Raw genomic sequence first — 15,986 nt, forward strand, 5'->3', positions numbered from 1 at the left:
AAAGCCGCCAGGGTAGCCGAAAGCTCCAACGCCCTGCTTCCTGGACTCGGGTGGGCGCGCCGGCCCCGCATCGAATCCGCCCGGAGGGCCTATGTGCCAGCCAGCCTGGATGTGGTTTTTAGGCGGTTTTCTACGAGGTAAAGTTCTAAGGCCTCCGATTTTTTTTCTAATTAACTACTCACCCGAAATCGATGAAACTGGCGTTACTTCTCGACGTAATCGCCCTGCAGACGTACACATTTTTCACAACGCCGACGCCATGATTCCACGGCAGCGACGAAGGCTTCTTTAGGAGTCTATTTTGACTACTGGAAAATCGCTGAGGCAATAGCAGCACGGCTGGTGAATGTGCGGCCACGGAGAGTGTCGTTCATTGTTGGAAAAAGGCAAAAGTCACTAGGAGCCAGGTCAGGTGAGTAGAGAGCATGACGAATCACTCCAAAGTTGTTATCACGAAGAAACTGTTGCGTAACGTTAGCTCGATGTGCGGGTGCGTTGTCTTGGTGAAACAGCACACGCGCAGCCCTTCCCAGACGTTTTTGTTGCAGTGCAGGAAGGAATTTGTTCTTCAAAATATTTTCGTAGAATGCACCTGTTACCGTAGTGCCCTTTGGAACGCAATGGGTAAGGATTACGCCCTCGCTGTCCCAGAACATGGACACCACCATTTTTTCAGCACTGGCGGTTACCTGAAATTTTTTTGGTGGCAGTGAATCCGTGTGCTTCCGTTGAGCTGACTGGCGCTTAGTTTCTGGATTGAAAAATGGCATCCACGTCTCATCCATTGTCACAATCGACGAAAAGAAAGTCCCATTCGTGCTGTCATTGCGCGTCAACATTGCCCGGCAACATGCCACACGGGCAGCCATGTGGTCATCTGTCAGCATTCGTGGCACCCACCTGGATGACACTTTTCGCATTTTCAGGTCGTCATGCAGGATTGTGTGCACAGAACCCACAGAAATGCCAACTCTGGAGGCGATCTGTTCAACAGTCATTCGGCGATCCCCCAAAACAATTCTCTCCACTTTCTCCATCATGTCGTCAGACCGGCTTCTGCGAGCCCGAGGTTGTTTCAGTTTGTTGTCACATAATGTTCTGCCTTCATTAAACTGTCGCACCCACGAATGCACTTTAGACACATCCATAACTCCATCACCACATGTCTTCTTCAACTGTCGATGAATTTCAATTGGTTTCCCACCACGCAAATTCAGAAAACGAATGATTGCACACTGTTCAAGTAAGGAAAACGTCGTCATTTTAAGTATTTAAAACAGTTCTCATTCTCGCCGCTGGCGGTGAAATTCCATCTGCCGTACGGTGCTGCCATCTCTGGGACGTATTGACAATGAACGCGGCCTCATTTTAAAACAATGCGCATGTTTCTATCAATTTCCAGTCCGGAGAAAAAAAATCGGAGGCCTCAGAACTTGAATGCACCTTGTACCTCCAACCCTGTTCCACTCCCGAATAGTGCGTGGGAAGAGTGATATATTGTCTGACTCCTCCTGAAAAGTGCTGTCCCGAAAGTTCAACAGTAAATCTGTCTCTGATGCTTAACGTCTCTCTTGTAACGTCTGCCACTGGAGTTTGTTTAGCTTCTCCGTAACGCTCTCTCGCCAGCTAAACGATCCCGTATATGAGCCCACTCGAAATGTAAATGGTTGTGAAAGCATACGTGACCTTTTAGCAACAAATAATCCTGGACAAATAGTGAGTATTGTGACGAATACAGGGATTACCGACCACAAGGCAGTTGCTGCTAGGCTGAATACCGTAACACCCGCAATCATAAAAAAGAAACGCAATTTAAAAAAGCTGATAAAAATGCTCTTAACGCCTTTTTAAGAGACAGTCTTCACTCCTTCCGATCTGATCATATAAATATATAAAAGTTGTGGACTGTTTTCAAAGAGACAGTGTCGACAGCAATAGAGAGATTTATACCACATAAATTAATAAGCGATGGTACTGATCCCCCATGGTACACAAAACGAGTCAGATCGTTGTTGCAGAATCAACTAAAAAAGCATGCCAAATTTAAAAGAACGCTAAATCCCCAAGATTGGGAAAGGTTTACAGAAGTTCGAAATATAGCGCGTACTTCAACCCAAAGAGATTCTGGTCAGACATAAAGCACACCAGTGGCAAGACGCAATCAATACCTTCACTGCGTGATACCAACTGTGAAGTCATTGATGACAGTGCCACTAAAGTACAGTTATTAAACACGGTTTTCGGAAACTCCTTTACCAAAGAAGCCGAAGTAAATATTCCTGAATTCAAATCAAGAACAATTGCCAAGATGAGGAACATAAAAGTAGATATCCTCGGTGTAAAAAAGCAGCTTAAATCACTTAATAAAGGCAAGGCCTCCGGTCCAGATTGTATACCAATCAGGTTCCTCTCAGAGTATGCTGATAAAATAGCTACATATTTGGTTATTATATACAACCACTCGCTCACAGGAAGATCCGTACCTAAAGACTGGAAAATTGCTCAAGTCACACCAATACCCAAGAAGATAAGTAGGAGTAATCCACTGAATTACAGGCCTATATCACTAACGTCGATTTGCAGTACGTTTTTGGAACATATACTGTATTCGAACATTATGGAGTACCTCGAAGAAAACGATTTATTGGCACATAGTCAGCACGGATTCAGAAAATATCGTTCTTGTGAGACACAACTAGCTCTTTACACTCATGAAGTAATAAGTGCTATTGACAGGGGATGTGAAACTGCTTCCATATTTTTATATTTCCAGAAGGCTTTCGACACCATTCCTCACAAGCGTCTTCTAACCAAACTGTGTGCCTACAGAGTATCGCCTCATTTGTGTGACTGGAGTCGTGATTTCCTGTCAGAAACTTCACAGTTCATAGTAATAGACGGAAAGTCATCGAGTAAAGCGGAAGTAATATCCGGCGTTCCCCAAGGAAGTGTTATAGGCCCTCTGTTGTTCCTGATCTATATTAACGACATAGGAGACAATCTGAGTAGCTGTCTTAGATTGTTTGCAGATGAAGCTGTCATTTACTGTGTTGTAAACTCATCAGATAATCAAAACCAATTGCAAAATGATTTAGATAAGATACCTGTATGGTGCGAAAAGTGGCAATTGACCCTGAATACAGAAAAGTGTGAAGTTAATCACATGAGTACTAAAAGAATTCAGCTAAATTTTGATTACGCGATAAGTCACACAAATCTGAGAGCTGTAAATTCAACAAATAACCTAAATTGGAACGATCATATAGAATGTGGGGAGAGCAAACTAAAGACTGCGATTCATTTGCAGAACACTTAGAAGGTGCAACAAGTCTACCAAAGAGACTGCTTACGCTTCTCTTGTCCGCCCTATTCTGTAGTATTGCTGTGCGGTGTGGGATCCGCGTCAGGTGGGACTGACGGGTGACTTCGAAAAAGTACAAAGAAGGGCAGCTCGTTTTGTATTATCGCGAAATAGGGGAGACAGTGTCACAGACATGATACGTAAACTGGAGTGGCAATCATTAAAACAAAAGCGTTTTTCGTTGCGACGGGATCTTCTCATGAAATTACAATCACCAGTTTTCTCCTCCGATTGCGAAAACATTCTGTTAGCACCCACCTACACAGGGAGAAATGATCATCACGATAAAATAAGAGAAATAAGGGCTCGCACGGAAAAATTTAAGTGCTCGTTTTTCCCGCGTGCCGTTCGAGAGTGGACTGGTAGAGAGACAGCATGAAGGTGATTCATTGAACCCTCTGCCAGGCACTTTATTGTGAATAGCAGAGTAATCACCTGGATGTAGACGTAGACAGCATGGAAGCACCATGAACACACGATAAGAAAAATTAGGGCTCTACGGAGGCATACAGACAGACATTTGTCTCCGGCTGCCCTTGCGGGTGGAACAGGAAAGGGAGTGTAATGTGCTGCGAATACATAGAAAGAAAGATTCCTTATCGTTTAGCTACAATATAGCGGGTCAGCAACTGAAAGCAGTTAATTCCATAAACTATCTGGGAGTACGCATTAGGAGTGATTTAAAATGGAATGATCATATAAAGTTGATCGTCGGTAAAGCAGATGCCAGACTGAGATTCATTGGAAGAATCCTAAGGAAATGCAATCCGAAAACAAAGGAAGTAGGTTACAGTACGCTTGTTCGCCCACTGCTTGAATACTGCTCAGCAGTGTGGGATCCGTACCAGATAGGGTTGATGGAAGAGATAGAGAAGATCCAACGGAGAGCAGCGCGCTTCGTTACAGGATCATTTAGTAATCACGAAAGTGTTACGGAGATGATAGGTAAACTCCAGTGGAAGACTCTGCAGGAGAGACGCTCAGTAGCTCGGTACGCGCTTTTGTTGAAGTTCCGAGAACATACCTTCACCGAGGAGTTAAGCAGTATGTTGCTCCCTCCTACGTGCAAAATGGCTAAGCAGGTATCGCTGGAGGAAAATGTAAGGTTGTAGAGGCTTATCTCACTAGGGGTAAGATAGATATTGCCTACAGGAAAATTAAAGAGACCTTTGGAGAAAAGGGAACCACTTGTATGAATATCAAGAGCTCACATGAAAACCCAGTTCTAAGCAAAGAAGGGAAAGCAGAAAGGTGGAAGGAGTATATAGAGGGTCTATACACGGGCGATGTACTTGAGGACAATATTATGGACATGGAAGAGGATGTAGATGAAGATGAAATGGGAGATATGATACTGCATGAACATTTTGACAGAGCACTGAAAGACCTGAGTCGAAACAAGGCCCCGGCAGTAGACAACATTCCATTAGAACTACTGACGGCCTTGGAAGAACCAGTCCTGACAAAACTCTACCATCTGTTGAGCAAGATGTATGAGACACGCCAAATACCCTCAGACTTCGAGAAGAATATAATAATTCCAATCCCAAAGAAAACAGGTATTGACAGATGTGAAAATTACCGAACAATCTGTTTAATAAGCCACAGCTGCAAAATACTAACGCGAATTCTTTACAGACGAATGGAAAAACTAGTAGAGGCCGACCTCGGGGAAGATCAGTTTGGATTCCGTAGAAATATTTGAACACGTGAGGCAATAGTGATCCTACGACTTATCTTGGAAGCTAGATTAAGGAAAGGCAAACCTACATTTCTAGTATTTGTAGATTTAGAGAAAGCTTTGACAGTGTTGACTGGAATACGCTCTTTCAAATTCTGAAGGTGGCTGAGGTAAAATACAGGGAGCGACAGGCTATTTACAATTTGTGCAGAAACCAGATGGCAGTTATAAGAGTCAAGGGACATCAAAGGGAAGCAGTTGTTGGGAAGGGAGTGAGACAGGGTTGTAGCCTATCCCCGATGTTATTCAATCTTTATATTGAGCAAGCAGTGAAAGATACAAAAGAAAAATTCGGAGTAGGTATTAAAATCCAAGGAGATTAATAAAAACTTTGGGGTTTGCCGATGACATTGTAATTCTGTCAGAGACAGCAAAGGACTTGCAAGAGCAGTTGAACGGAATGGACAGTGTTTTGAAAGTAGGGTATAAGATGAACATCAACAGAAGGAAAACGAGGATAATGGAATGTAGTCGAATTAAGTCGGGTGATGCTGAGGGAATTAGATTAGGGAATGAGGCACTTCAAGTAGTAAAGCAAAATAACTGATGCTGGTCGAAGTAGAGAGGATATAAAATGTAGATTGGCAATGGCAAGGAAAGCGTTTCTGAAGAAGAGAAATTTATTAACATCGAATATAGATTTAAGTGTCAGGAAGTCATTTCCGAAAGTATTTGTATGGAGTGTAGCCATGTATGGAAGTGAAACATGGACGATAAATAGTTCGGACAAGAGGAGAATAGAAGCTTTCGAAATGTGGTGCTACAGAAGAATGGTGAAGATTAGATGGGTAGATCACGTAACTAATGAGGAAGTATTGAATAGGATTGGGGAGAAGAGGAGTTTGTGTCACAAGCTGACTAGAAGAAGGGATCGGTTCGTAGAGCATATTGTGAGGCATCAAGGGATCACCAATTTAGTATTGGAGGGCAAGGTGGAGGGTAAAAATCGTAGAGGGAGACCAAGAGATGAATACACTAAGCAGATTCAGAAGGGTGTAGGTTGCAGTAGGTACTGGGAGATGAAGAAGCTTGCACAGGATAGAGTAGCATGGAGAGCTGCATCAAACCAGTCTCAGGACTGAAGACCACAACAACAACAAAACCTTCGCCGAGGAGTCAAGAAGTATATTGCTCCCTCCTACGTATATCTCGCGAAGAGAGCATGAGGATAAAATCAGAGAGATTAGAGCCCACACAGAGGCATAGCGACAATCCTTCTTTCCATTAAAAATACGAGACTGGAATAGAAGGGAGAATCGGTAGAGGTACTCAAGGTACCCTCCGCCACACACCGTCAGGTGGCTTGCGGAGTATGGATGTAGATGTAGATGTAGAAGTGTCTAGTTACGGTACAAGATGCCCTCCGCCACGCACCGTACGGCGGCTGGCGGAGTATGTATGTAGATGCAGATGTACTATCTGACCTAGTGTTCGACCGCCGACACACAATCTCGCCGCTTCGTAGCGGCGGAACCGGTTGTGACGAGTTTCACTGTCAGCCGGCGGACAGGTTTTGTGGCTCAGGCGGGGACGCGATACGCAAGGTCAGGGGCACCTCTGCCTGCTGCTTGACCGCGTCGTGAAAGCCGTGGGCGAGAGTGGCCTACATTCGACGGAAGAGCCTCCGCCGGCGCTGTAACATAACGCGGCCAGAACGGACCTCTCTGCACAGATCTAACTAACAAAGGCCGTACGACCTTCCCCTCACTGATGCGACTCACTTTGAGAGGATGTGTAGGCCACGACTAGGAGTTCGACATATGAAAAAAGGGAGACACAACTTTCATGCCGTGTAGAGAAAAACTAGTTTGAAAATTTACGGCGAGCTTAGACGAGGTGAACCTTAAAAAAGCAGAGAACCTGCAAGGACGGATTCCTGACTGCAAAAGGAGGAGATAAGGTCCTACCAACATGTGTCCAGAAATGCATCCTTGCCACGGTATATGGCGCTGACGAATGACAGTCGATTCTTCTGACCACGGCCCGTGTGTTCCTTATATGTTGGAGGCTGTGTGATTGATTGACGCAGCGTACTGTCGGAATTGCATGCGGCTTTTCGCGGATGATGCTGTGGTATACAGAGAAGTTGCAGCATTAGAAAATTGTAGCGAAATGCAGGAAGATCTGCAGCGGATAGGCACTTGGTGCAGGGAGTGGCAACTGACCCTTAACATAGACAAATGTAATGTATTGCGAATACATAGAAAGAAGGATCCTTTATTGTATGATTACATGATAGCGGAACAAACACTGGTAGCAGTTACTTCTGCAAAATATCTGGCAGTATGGGCGCGGAACGATTTGAAGTGGAATGATCATATAAAATTAATTGTTGGTAAGGCTGGTACCAGGTTGAGATTCATTGGGAGAGTGCTTAGAAAATGAAGTCCATCAACAAGTACTAGTTCGACCTATACTTGAGTATTGCTCATCAGTGTGGGATCCGTACCAGATCGGGTTGACGGAGGAGATAGAGAAGACCCAAAGAAGAGCGGCGCGTTTCGTCACAGTGTTATTTGGTAAGCATGATAGCGTTACGGAGATGTTTAGCAGACTCAAGTGGCAGACTCTGCAAGAGAGGCGCTCTGCATCGTGGTGTAGCTTGCTTCCCAGGTTTCGAGATGGTGCGTTTCTGGATGAGGTATCGAGTATATTGCTTCCCCCTACTTATACCTCCCGAGGAGATCACGAGTGTAAAATCAGAGAGATTCGAGCGCGCACGGAGGCTTTCCGCAGTCGTTCTTCCCGCGAACCATACGCGACAGGATCAGGAAAGGGAGGTAATAGCATTGGCACGTAAAGTGCCCTCCGCCACACATCATTGAGTTGCTTGCGGAGTGTAGATGTAGATGTAGATATACTGTATTTAGCAGGATGTTCCGGGAACGAAATCACGTAACTGTGATGGTCTGGTGCAAAAACCATTGACAACATCCTTCCCGCGGAGGGAAATTCGCTGGTGTTAATCCTTGCTCTCGTTGCTGGTGATACAGATAGTAGCGGTTGTCATGCAGGATGCACACAATCGTACTTTGGCTTACACCATCTTGGAGGGACACTCTCTTTTTGCTTGTACTAGGGTTCGTCTCAATATCTTGTAGAACCCGGTCCTCTAGATTCAGTGTACACACAGTCCACCACCCCTCCGCAAGTTTGTCTGTCTGAAATGACACATGATCACACATACGACCAGAAAGGACTTGAAATATTGTGTGATGTGGTGGGTGTCTGCGAGGGTACTTGGTTTGTTTTGGCCGTGCTGCCTCTCCACCGTTTCCATCTGCCTGGCCCTACACAAACACAATCTCGGCTTGTTCCCTGTAGTGTACCTAAACTGGGATACAAAAGGACTGTAATTTTTTTTAAAATTATTTGCCTCTCTCTTTCTCATGAGTTGTAGGAAGAAAGTCCTACAACATGTGGTATAGCATCAATTTCAATTTTTTTAAAAATTTACAATTGTTAACAGATTTCTTTTATTAATCACTTCTCTTGTTTCGGTGCACCTCCAAGGTAGGACGTTTTATGGAGACGCTCCGTCTTTTGTGTAAAGAAAAAAAGTGTAAACTTGTATCACAATACAGTGTTGATTATATTATGCCACATAGGCTATACCGATTACGTAACATCAGATCATGGCTTCCGCATGGAAGGAGACTGCAAGGGAGACAGTGATGTGATTGTGGACAATGATTAGATAGCTGGAACAGACTGCTTAAAGTCGATGACCCCCTGTTGTAGCATAAAGATGTGTAATGAATTTATGTGTCGAGTCACAAGCCCAGGCATGAACAAAGTAATCGGTAGCCACCTTATAAATTTTGTAATGTGTCCAGACACGTGTCTGTGAGGAGCTTTGACGTATTCCTTGGTTACAGATCATCGTATTACCACGTTGGAAGCTTCAGTACACAACTACAGAATGAGTCGTGTGTTTGACTCAGCGCAAGACTGTTTACGTCTTTCTGAACTGTAACCAACAGTATTTACAATGTGCTCCACTGTACTCTGTGCCAGCTACATCCGTGTGGTGACAGCCAACGGATAACTTGCAGAGCAGCTGCTCTTTGTCTCCTGCAGGTTGTAAGAATACTCCAAAGTTTCTTTAACCTGCCCTCAGACTCAAGACCGAGAAAAGCTTATTAACTGTCTTCTCTCTGTACAGACTTTTAATTATCTACTACACGGAGATTCTTAATACTGGCTCCAATAAAAATGACGTAAGTATTTCTCGGAGGAGCTATATTATAGCATGAAAAACATAGTTAATTTGAATCCCGGAAGTTGTTCTACGCAATAACGTCAGGTAAAGATATCACCGAGCTGGTACCCACAAACAATATTGACCACAACAGCAGTCTGGTGCAGTAGCCAGAAACTCGTGCCAGCATATCTCCCTCTTTCTCTAAAGGTGTCTCATAAAATAAACTTGACATACAGCCCCGCAAGAAGTAGTCCATAGGAGTTATTTCTGGCGATTGCTGGGGCCACGCTGTTTAACGACCTCGGCCTATCCATCTGTCACGACATAGACTGTTGAGATGTCTCGGAACCGCACGTGGAGAGTGAGGCGATCTTAGAACGGAAACTGTACGTTTCCGGACATGGCTCTCTATTCAGAATACAAAAGTTGAAACTTTAATAGTGGCAACTATTTATTTACAGCTCGGACAAAATACAAACGAGTTTCAAAGTTTTACTGAACTTCAAAGTAGTCACCAGCATTGGGTATAACCCGTTGCCAGCGGTGTGGAAGTCGTAGGATACTGATTTGATCCATTATAAATGGTTTTTGAAAGCCTGCGACTGTAGGTACAATAGGTTTGTTTATAAATAATAAATCTTCTGCTACCAGTCACGATTTTTTATTTTACTATTCGCACGACGCGTTTCGAGAAATAATTCTCATTTTCAAGTGTGTTTCTTTGATGTGTGCTAAGCCATTTCTTTTGATGTTGTCAGTGTGTGTGAGTGTGCTTCATTTTGTTGGCTTTTACTGTAATACATAAGAAACGCGATTTTTAGTTGGGTATCAATTCTTTCTGTGAGGTTAGTGGCTAAAGTTTGAGAACAATTTGTACTTACAGTTTTCTAATGGTCCATTTGTGTAGAGTCTCACACACACTTAACATCACACACAACTTGTACACTTTACACATCGTAAATATCTTATATAAACAAAACAGTTACAAAGATTTTCCTACAGGTAGTTCACAGAGATAACATTATAGGTCTTCCACAGATTATGATATGCTTTTGTACAGAGGTTATTTATCTTAACAGTTTGGCTCATGAATTATTTATATTGATTTTACAATTGTGCTTATTTATATGTTTTACTATTTTTATTTAAGTATATTATCGAAACATCTGAAGAAATTCACTGATTCAGATGTTTCGATAATACACTTAAATAAAAATAGTAAAACATATAAATAAGCACAATTGTAAAATCAATATAAATAATTCATGAGCCAAACTGTTAAGATAAATAACCTCTGTACAAAAGCATATCATAATCTGTGGAAGACCTATAATGTTATCTCTGTGAACTACCTGTAGGAAAATCTTTGTAACTGTTTTGTTTATATAAGATATTTTCGATGTGTAAAGTGTACAAGTTGTGTGTGATGTTAAGTGTGTGTGAGACTCTACACAAATGGACCATTAGAAAACTGTAAGTACAAATTGTTCTCAAACTTTAGCCACTAACCTCACAGAAAGAATTGATACCCAACTAAAAATCGCGTTTCTTATGTATTACAGTAAAAGCCAACAAAATGAAGCACACTCACACACACTGACAACATCAAAAGAAATGGCTTAGCACACATCAAAGAAACACACTTGAAAATGAGAATTATTTCTCGAAACGCGTCGTGCGAATAGTAAAATAAAAAATCGTGACTGGTAGCAGAAGATTTATTATTTATAAACAAACTTATCGTAGGATACTCTTAGCAGTGCCAGTTGTGTTGACAGTTCGAGCGGCGCTGTCTATTGCCCGACGAATTTGTAGCAGTTCTGAAGCGAATGCCGTGAAATGTTGCCTGCAGTTTAGAAATCGAGTTGAACTACGAAGTCTTAAGTCAGGAGAGTGCAGTAGGTGGTATAGCGCTTAGCAGCCCCATCAGTCAAACAAATCGGTGACAGCTTGCGCTGTACGCGCTTGAGCACTGTCCTGCAAAATGATGGTCAGGTACTCTGCTCACACTAAGCGAGTTGACGTCGCCGTAAACGAAACTGTACGTATTGCCACAGGATGCCTCAAACCAACTCCCACAGACATCATTTACCCCATCATAGGCATAGCACCACCCACTATCCGCAGACAAGTAGCCGCCGAGATCGAAAGATCAAAACAAAAGAATGATCCTCGACACCCGATGCATATGCACCGAAAACAACGTGTCCGGCTGAAATCCCGCAGAAGTTTCATTGAAACTGCTGAAGAGCTCGCCACCAAGCCCGTCGCAAGGCGGCTATCTCTCTGGGAAGAAATGGTGCCACACTCCACAATGGAACTACTTGAGGAGGGATCTGCAGGATTTCAACTACCTTTTACAACTTGGAGGTCATTAAACCGGCTGCGCACTGGAGTAACTGGGTGCAAATCAAACCTATTTAAATGGGGTTACAGTGATAGCGATAGGTGTGAATGCGGAGCAATACAGGACTTGGACCACCTATTGATCTGCCCAGATATGTCTATAACATGCACTAAAGATGATATTTTGAAAGTCAATGACAAAGCAATCTACACTCCTGGAAATTGAAATAAGAACACCGTGAATTCATTGTCCCAGGAAGGGGAAACTTTATTGACACATTCCTGGGGTCAGATACATCACATGATCACACTGACAGAACCACAGGCACATAGACACAGGCAACAGAGCATGCACAATGTCGGCACTAGTACAGTGTATATCCACCTTTCGCAGCAATGCAGGCTGCTATTCTCCCATGGAGACGATCGTAGAGATGCTGGATGTAGTCCTGTGGAACGGCTTGCCATGCCATTTCCACCTGGCGCCTCAGTTGGACCAGCGTTCGTGCTGGACGTGCAGACCGCGTGAGACGACGCTTCATCCAGTCCCAAACATGCTCAATGGGGGACAGATCCGGAGATCTTGCTGGCCAGGGTAGTTGACTTACACCTTCTAGAGCACGTTGGGTGGCACGGGATACATGCGGACGTGCATTGTCCTGTTGGAACAGCAAGTTCCCTTGCCGGTCTAGGAATGGTAGAACGATGGGTTCGATGACGGTTTGGATGTACCGTGCACTATTCAGTGTCCCCTCGACGATCACCAGTGGTGTACGACCAGTGTAGGAGATCGCTCTCCACACCATGATGCCGGGTGTTGGCCCTGTGTGCCTCGGTCGTATGCAGTCCTGATTGTGGCGCTCACCTGCACGGCGCCAAACACGCATACGACCATCATTGGCACCAAGGCAGAAGCGACTCTCATCGCTGAAGACGACACGTCTCCATTCGTCCCTCCATTCACGCCTGTCGCGACACCACTGGAGGCGGGCTGCACGATGTTGGGGCGTGAGCGGAAGACGGCCTAACGGTGTGCGGGACCGTAGCCCAGCTTCATGGAGACGGTTGCGAATGGTCCTCGCCGATACCCCAGGAGCAACAGTGTCCCTAATTTGCTGGGAAGTGGCGGTGCGGTCCCCTACGGCACTGCGTAGGATCCTACGGTCTTGGCGTGCATCCGTGCGTCGCTGCGGTCCGGTCTCAGGTCGACGGGCACGTGCACCTTCCGCTGACCTCTGGCGACAACATCGATGTACTGTGGAGACCTCACGCCCCATGTGTTGAGCAATTCGGCGGTACGTCCACCCGGTCTCCCGCATGCCCACTATACGCCCTCGCTCAAAGTCCGTCAACTGCACATACGGTTCACGTCCACGCTGTCGCGGCATGCTACCAGTGTTAAAGACTGCGATGGAGCTCCGTATGCCACGGCAAACTGGCTGACACTGACGGCGGCGGTGCACAAATGCTGCGCAGCTAGCGCCATTCGACGGCCAACACCGCGGTTCCTGGTGTGTCCGCTGTGCCGTGCGTGTGATCATTGCTTGTACAGCCCTCTCGCAGTGTCCGGAGCAAGTATGGTGGGTCTGACACACCGGTGTCAATGTGTTCTTTTTTCCATTTCCAGGAGTGTACGTTGCTAATTACTGGGAAGGGAAGCTATAATTGGTGCATCCGGACATGGGAGAAGAAAAAAATGGTCAGGTCCTGCAGAAAGTGTCGACACTACTGTCTCGATGCTGTTCATTTTTGGAACACAACCGACAACCAGCTAAGAAGTGATGACACTTTCTGCAGGACCTGTCCATCATTTTGCAGGACAATGCTCAAGCACGTACAGTGCAAGCTGTTACTGATTTGTCTGACTGATGGGGCTGTTAAGTGCTATATCAACTACTGCGCTCCCCTGACTTCAGCCCTCGTAAGTTCAACCCGATTTCTAAACTTCAGGAAACACTTCACGGCATTCGCTTCAGAACTGCTACAAATTCGTCGGGCAATAGACCGCACCGCTCGAACTGTCAACACAACTGGCACTGCTGAGAGTATCCTACGACTTCCACATCGCTGGCAACGGGTTATACACAATGCTGGTGACAACTTTAAAGCCCCGCGGGGTTAGCCGAGCGGTCTTAGGCGCTGTAGTCATGGACTGTGCGACTGGTCCCGGCGGAGGTTCCTCCCTCGGGCATGGGTGTGTGTGTTTGTCCTTAGGATAATTTAGGTTAAGTAGTATGTAAGATTAGGGACTGATGACCTTAGCAGTTAAGTCCCATAAGATTTCACACACATTTGAACATTTGAACTACTTTAAAGGTCAGCAAAACTTTGAAACTCGTATGTATTTTTTTCGAGCTGTAAATAAATAGTGGCCACTATTAAAGTTCCAACCCTCGTATTATGTTCTCATTTCACTCTACAAGTCCTAGAAGTTTTAACGGGAATTGTTGAACGCACTGTGTAAAACTAGTTTGTGTTATGTGGGAGCAGAAATTTCTGAGAATGTACGTCCTGGGTACACCACTGTGTGGCAGTGAGAATTGGACTGTGGGAAAATCAGAAAACAGGGTAATCGCAGCGTTTGAAATGTGGTGCTGTAGAAGGGTGTTGAAAAATTTAGTGAGCTGATAAGAAATTGGCAAGGTCTCCTCAGAATTGATGAGGGGACAAATGTGTGGAAAACCTATTCTAAGGGACAGGACCGAATGACATGGCCTGTGTTAGAAAAATGGTTCAAATGGCTCTGAGCACTATGGGGCTTAACTGCTGTGGTCACCAGTCCCCTAGAACTTAGAACTGCTGAAATTGCCCGCATCTCGTGGTCGTGCGGTAGCGTTCTCGCTTCCCACGCCCGGGTTCCCGGGTTCGATTCCCGGCTGGGTCAGGGATTTTCTCTGCCTCGTGATGGCTGGGTGTTGTGTGCTGTCCTTAGGTTAGTTAGGTCGCGCGGTTCCAGACTGTAGCGCCTGGAACCGCTCGGCCACTCCGGCCGGCCTCCTGTGTTAGAATAGGGAATGACTTCTGCGGTACTGAAAGGTGCTGTAGAGTGCAGAAACTGTTGAGATGGATGGAGGCTGCACTATAAACAAGAAATACATTGGTGTCCAGATTTAAAGCAACAACCGCTATTTCCCCATCTTGTGTCTTATTCATAATGTAATCATACAAAATATCAACAGATGTTCGTTAGATAATGTTCTGGCCACAAGACGGCATTCCAGTCATTCCAGACTATGACGTCAGATCACCTGTCAAATGGGATACTGTTTTCTAGGTACTCCCAAGTCCACATCTGCCCGTCGGAGGTTCGAGTCCTCCCTCGGGCATGGGTGTGTGTATTGTTCTTAGCGTAAGTTAGTTTAAGTAGTGTGTTAGCCTAGGGCACGATGACCTCAGCAGTTTGGTCCCATACTCCTTACCACAAATATCCAAATTTTTCCCACGTCCACAATCGCTGTCTACGCAGTTACAGATGGTGCAATACGGCAGACGTAAGGCGCCTATCTGATTCTCTGTGGTGGACGGCCACATGAAGAATGGGAGCAGGACAGTCGCAAACTGATGTATCTCGATAAAATGTAAATTTCGTGTGACTAGGGCCCCCCGTCGGGTAGACCGTTCGCTGGGTACAAGTCTCAGATTTGACGCCTCTTCGGCGACTTGCGCTTCGATGGGGCTGAAATGATGGTGATTAGGACAACACGACACCCAGTCCCTGAGGGGAGAAAAATCACCGACCCAGCCGGGAATCGAACCCGGGCCCTTAGGATTGGCATTCTGTCGCGCCGACCACTCACCTACCCTTTTTTTTTTTTTTAAATCTCATTTTCTTGTTCGCTTTTGTTCGTTGCCTCTGCTCGGTGCGGATTCGAAAGACATCCGTTGAAGTTCGTTGTTGATCGATAAAATGTAAATGTCGTGTGACTAGGGCCCCCCGTCGGGTAGACTGTTCGCTGGGTGCAAGCAGCATCCACTGGAAGTGTTGTATCGAGGGCAACACAGAAGGCTTCCGCAGAGTGACTTTTGCTGTCGGAGACCTGCTGTCTGTGTAACCTCCGACGCATCTTCACAGAAGAGAAGATCTAGGGTGGAGGCGTCAACACGGCACTTGGCCAGTCGAACAGTGGGCAAATGTTCTCACAGATGAGTCCCGATTTGGTCTGGAGAGTGATTTTTGACAGATTCGCATACTGAGGTAACGTGGAACGCGACTTCGGGACCCTGCCGGACTCCGGTATTGACTTCTTGTGTGTGCATTGGCTCCAATTCAAATTCCACCACTTCTTCGCCTAAATCATCATATGCTGGATTTCCACCATATCTTATTTGAATCG

At 45.3% G+C, this 15,986-nt stretch overlaps 1 protein-coding gene across 2 annotated transcripts in view; it reads right to left on the reverse strand.

Annotated features, from left to right (window-relative positions):
• Positions 1 to 15,986, reverse strand: part of LOC126425068 (retinol-binding protein pinta-like) — a 271,017-nt gene that overhangs the window by 70,879 nt on the left and 184,152 nt on the right. The window lies entirely within an intron of this gene.

Source organism: Schistocerca serialis, chromosome 10 (assembly GCF_023864345.2).
Source record: "Schistocerca serialis cubense isolate TAMUIC-IGC-003099 chromosome 10, iqSchSeri2.2, whole genome shotgun sequence".
NCBI lineage: Eukaryota > Metazoa > Arthropoda > Insecta > Orthoptera > Acrididae > Schistocerca > Schistocerca serialis.